We start from the raw sequence: 5,382 nt of genomic DNA, 5'->3' as shown, positions 1-5,382 counted from the left end.
ACTTCAAAGTGAGTGATCAGAAAAGATCACTCTACAGAGGTGAGATTTAATTTTAGACCTGAAAGTTAAGCAGGAATCAATTGTGCAAAGATTTGGAAAACTTTTTTCCAGGCATAGAAAGCAGCTAGGGCAAAAGTGTGCAAGTTGGAACATGCTTTATGTATTTGAGAAATGGAAAGAAGGCAAGTGTGGCTGGTGGGTGGGGCTGATGAAGGGAAGGGGAGGGGTCAATCATGTAGAGCCTTGTGGGCTGGGGTAAGGGATTAAGACAAACCCAGAGCATGAAGGGAAGCCATTGGTGGGTTGTCAGCTCGGGCATGATGTGGTCCAAACTCTAGCTGCTGTGTGGAAAAGGGAATTCATCGGGGATAAGGGTGAAGCGTGGAGAGTAATTGGGAGATTACACCTGTAGCTCAGAAAAGAGACAGTGGCTAGTAGCGGGGTTGGTGGTACTGGAGAAAGAATTGGATGTTGTTGAAAGAGGAATTCACCCAGTATACATGGTGAAGGTAGGACAATCCAGACACAGGAGGAAGTGTGGGAGGATCATGATCTTCACAGTCTAGACTGAGAATGAGCAAATGGAGTCGCCAGAGAAGAGCTGGAAAGCAGGGCTTTGGGGGGTCTCAGTCAGCCTAGCTGCCACTTTGATCTAGACGTGTTCTTTGCAGCTTATTTTTTTTTTAAGCTTTTTATTTGGTGATAGTTGTAGATTCACATGCACTTGTAAGAAATAATGCAGAGAGGTCCTGCACACCCTTCACTCAGTTTCTCCCAATAGTAACATCCTGCGTAGCTGTAGTACAGAATCACAGCTGAGAAACTGACATTACATTGCGTTCGGATTTCACCAGTTTTACAGGCACTCATTTGCGTGTACTTACCTCTATGCAATTTTATTGCTTGTGTAGACGTGTGTGACCACCACAGTGAAGACACAACTGTCTGTCACCAGGACCCCTCCCGTCACCCTTTTCCAGTCACATTCACTCCCTTCCCTCTCTTCCTCTCTAACCCCTAGTAACCACTAACCTGTTCTCCATCTCAGTACTTTTGTTATGGCAAGAATGTTAAACACATGGAATTATACACTATGTATCTTGTTGAGCTGGGCTTTTCCCTCAGCATCATTCCATCGAGGTCATCCACATTTTGCATGTAGCAGTAGTTTGTTCCTTTTTTATGATGGAGCGGTATTCCAGGGATGGATATACCATAGCTTGTTTAACCCTTCACCTGTTGAAAGACTTCTGAGCTGTTCCAGTTTGGGGCTATTATGAATAAAGCTGCCATAAGCATTTATGTATAGGTTTTTTGTGAACATTAAGTTTTCATTTCTCTGGGATAAATGTCTGAGAGTACAATTGCTAAACTCTATTGTAAACGCATATTTCGTTTTGTAAGAAATTGCCATATGCTTTTCCAGAACGCCTATAGCAGTTTTCATTCTTGCGAACAGTGTATGAGTGACTCACTTTCTCTGCATCCTTGCCAACTTTTGGGTTGTCACTATTTTTTATTTTGGTCATTCTGGTAGGTATATAGTGATACCTCATTGTGGTTTTAATTTGCATTCTTTAATGGCTAATGATGTAGAACACCTTTCCGTGTGCTTATTTGCCATCTGTATATCCTCTTCAGTGAATTGTCTGTTCACGACTTTCGCCCATTTTCTTTTTTTTTTTTTTAATAAATTTATTTATTTATTTATTTATTTTTGGCTGTGTTGGGTCTTCGTTTCTGTGCAAGGGCTTTCTCCAGTTGCGGCGAGTGGGGGCCACTCTTCATCGCAGTGCACGGGCCTCTCACTGTCGCGGCCTCTCCCGTTGCGGAGCACAGGCTCCAGATGCGCAGGCTCAGTAGTTGTTCGCCCATTTTCTAATTGGTTGCTTGCTTTCTAACTGTGGAGTTTTGAGAGTTATTCATGTATTCTAGATATAAGTCCTTTCCCGGATATGTGGTATATATAAATATTTTCTCCAAGTCTATAGCTTGTCTTCTCATCCTCTCAACAAGGTCTTTAACAGAGCAAACATTTTTAATTTTGATGCAGTCCAATTTGTCAATTTTTAATTTTACTGTTCATGTTTTTGGTGTCAAATCTAAGAACTCTTCATCTAGCCTTAGTTTCCAAAGATTATCTTCTCTATTAAAAAAAAACTTCACTGGAAAAATGAGATAGAAATAGTTAACTAGACGCCTATTATAATGAGATGGTTCTCTAAATCTAAATGGAAAAAAGCTTCTTCTCCTATACTGATACAGTCCAAAGGTGTCAAATTCAAGCATGCATCAGAATCACCTGGAGGACTTGTTAGAACACATTACTGGCTTCACCTCCAGACTCTCTGAGAATTTGCATTTCTAACAAGTTCCCAGGATGCCAATGCTGCTGGCTCCAGGGGCTACACTTTGAGATAGACTAATGTATTCTAACTCTACTGAAGGTTAAAAATTTGAGGTTGTTGCTTTTTTTTTTTTTTTTTTTTAAGGAATGTGTTGGATTTGAGGCTGATGCTTTTTTTTTTTTAATTAATTAATTTTATTTTTACTTTTGGCTGTGTTGGGTCTTCGTTTCTGTGTGAGGACTTTCTCTAGTTGTGGCAAGCGGGGGCCACTCCTCATCACGGTGCGTGGGCCTCTCACTATCGCGGCCTCTCTTGTTGCGGAGCACAGGCTCCAGACGCGCAGGCTCAGTAGTTGTGACTCATGGGCTTAGTTGCTCCGCAGCATGTGGAATCCTCCCAGACCAGGGCTCGAACCCGTGTCCCCTGCATTAGCAGGCAGATTCTCAACCACTGCGCCACCAGGGAAGCCCGAGGTTGTTGCTTATTGGGGAAAAAAAAAAAGACTGAAGACTGTCCTCAGGTCTATAAAGAGTTATGATGAACAGACTCTCGTCTAGGTCTACAGTGGACCAGGGGAAACATGAAAGCAGGGAAGATTCCAGTTGTACCTCTGGAAGATGTGAAGTACCAGGGTGAGGGTGCATTGGGATGGACCAACAGTGGAGGACACGGATTTTCTATACCTGGAGTCCTTCTAAAGAAAATAGGCCAGAGGCCATCCTTTGCTCTGAATTGTTGAGAAAGTCTCTTGTTTAAAGGTAAATGATTAAGTTTCTAAAGATGTAGGAGATGGCACAAGTCTGCAGATGAATTCTTCCCAGTTTCTAAAACTACAAAGTATAGTCATTGAATCCTTCAATTTTGTAGATGTTTTCTATGTTAGACTTGCATTCACTTAGTTACACACAAGGAGAATTTTCCTGGGTCTTGACAGTCAGGTAATCATGGTATATTCCTGGCATTGCTTGGCTAAGAGTCATTGTAATCCTTATCCCCATATCACACAGAAATTTCAAAAATCTTCATCCTCTTGCACATTAATGTGCATAAATAGAGGTGGGGGGGGCCTTGATCAACATCTTAGATCTGTCTTGCTCATTTATTTGTTCTTCTCATAAGAATGGGATGGAGAATCTCTCTCAGAAACTGGCAAATGCAGAATTAAAACATTTTCACCATTTCTAAGAGTAGTACCAGAGTAAAAACAAAGAAATTAGGACCTAAATCTTCAGGTACAGGCCTAACCTTGGGTCAGTGAACTTTGATAGCACCTGCATACACCTCTTTCCTATCCATCGCAACACATCCTGGCACTGAGCCATTGCTATGTAGGAGCCAGAGGCCATCCATGGTCATGGCCTCTTACAAAAATCACTCTCTGTGATAAGCGTTTTGTGTCAGAGGCCATATACATCCAACTGAGATTTGAAAAGAAAAGATTTAAGGCAGATTTGGAAATGTATTACATTTGTCTTAAGAATATCCTTTTCAGAACGAAATTGAGTCATTTGTTGAGACGTGGATGGATCTAGAGACTGTCATACAGAGTGAAGTAAGTCAGAAAGAGAAAAACAAATATCGTATATTAACGCATGTATGTGGAACCTAGAAAAATGGTACAGATGAACCGGTTTGCAGGGCAGAAGTTGAGACACAGATGTAGAGAACAAACGTATGGACACCAAGGGGGGAAAACCGCGGTGGGGTGGGGATGGTGGTGTGCTGAATTGGGCGATTGGGATTAACATGTATACACTGATGTGTATAAAATTGATGACTGATTAAAAATATATATATATCCTTTTCAGGGATGGGGTAGGCTGATTTGGGGTAAAACGCCAGCTGTTATTCTGGAGTGGCAACAACTCAAGCTGGGTTCATGTTCTTTCAAACCAAGGTGAGATGTAGGAATTTTTGGAAAGAATAATAACATTCCCATTGACTTCAAAGAAATGAGTGTCACAATGAGATAAGGAGACGGAATGTGGGTAAATCAGGCTGCTCTGAGACCTGCTTGTGATTGTTCCATAACGCATCAGTGCAACTATGATCATAAAAGAAAAGAATCTTACAACTGGGGAAATCCTTCCCAACAAGAGTTTCTTTATTTAGCTTTCCTGAATTTAGAGACCACAGAAGGTCCTTTCATAGCAAGACAATTAATAAAAGTAAAAAAAAAAAAGATCTTTAGCCATCAATGTATGGTGCATTATTCTTTTTAAGATTTCATTTTTAGCAGTACAGCACTGCTGGGCAGAATACGGAAGAAATGGCATGTAATGTACGGGCACAGTGAAAACAAGCGCGGGCGCTGAAGTTGTGTAAAAGAATTTCAGAAAAGCAAAAAAGTAACTATGATTCGACTTTCAAGTTTGTTCAATATGTGAATTGTCTCCAGCGGCTGGGCTGTCTTGTTTGCACAGTTATTATTCACCTCAATAGCAGGGTCTTTTGAAATTATCAATTTGTGATGTGGCAGAGATTACAACCCTTGAGTGCACAGGAATGACTTCCAGGTCACAGAAGGAGAGACGGGGGGTGGGGGGGCGGGCTGGAGGAAAGACTTGCCAACAGACAAACCCAATCCCAGCAAATGCTGCCAGCAGCTGAGCTGGCCCACCTGGCAGCGGCTTTGCTTCCGGCAGCAGCTCTCGTGCTGGCAGCAGCCCTTCCGCAGCCGCAGCCACACGGGCTGCAGCTCCAGGTGCGGCGATGGCGGCAGACCGCGGGGACGCTGCAGCAGCTCCCAGGGCAGCCGTAGCAGCAGGGGCCGCAGCTGGGGCCGCAGCCGACCCGGGAGCGTCTGCACGGGGCGCAGCTGCCGCCACCCCAGCCGAGGCAGCCACCGCACCTTCCACAGCCACAGCTGCGCACGGCGTCAAGTAGGGAGGACGCGAGAGAGATGAGGAAGGAGACACAGGAGGGGAGGGAGGTCTGATGCTGCCTTCTGCTGGGGGAGGCCCTTATATACCGACTCTGTGGACAGGAGAGGGAAGACACATGACCATTTCCCTGTTGCTATTTGGCTTGATTT

The 5,382-nt window shown here is 43.6% G+C and overlaps 1 long non-coding RNA gene across 1 annotated transcript; it reads left to right on the top strand.

The window, feature by feature from the left end:
* The first annotated feature begins 1,872 nt into the window (after positions 1-1,872).
* LOC309630720 lies at positions 1,873-4,146 on the top strand. The gene is made up of 2 exons (XR_014245905.1): positions 1,873-2,461; positions 2,822-4,146. It is a non-coding gene; the product is annotated as an uncharacterized lncRNA (long non-coding RNA).
* The last annotated feature ends 1,236 nt before the right edge of the window (positions 4,147-5,382 follow it).

The sequence above is a fragment of the Balaenoptera borealis genome (genome assembly GCF_965194805.1).
Source record: "Balaenoptera borealis genome assembly, chromosome: 6".
In the NCBI taxonomy this organism is placed as follows: Eukaryota; Metazoa; Chordata; class Mammalia; order Artiodactyla; family Balaenopteridae; genus Balaenoptera; species Balaenoptera borealis.
This window is presented reverse-complemented; position numbering and strand designations above follow the sequence as displayed.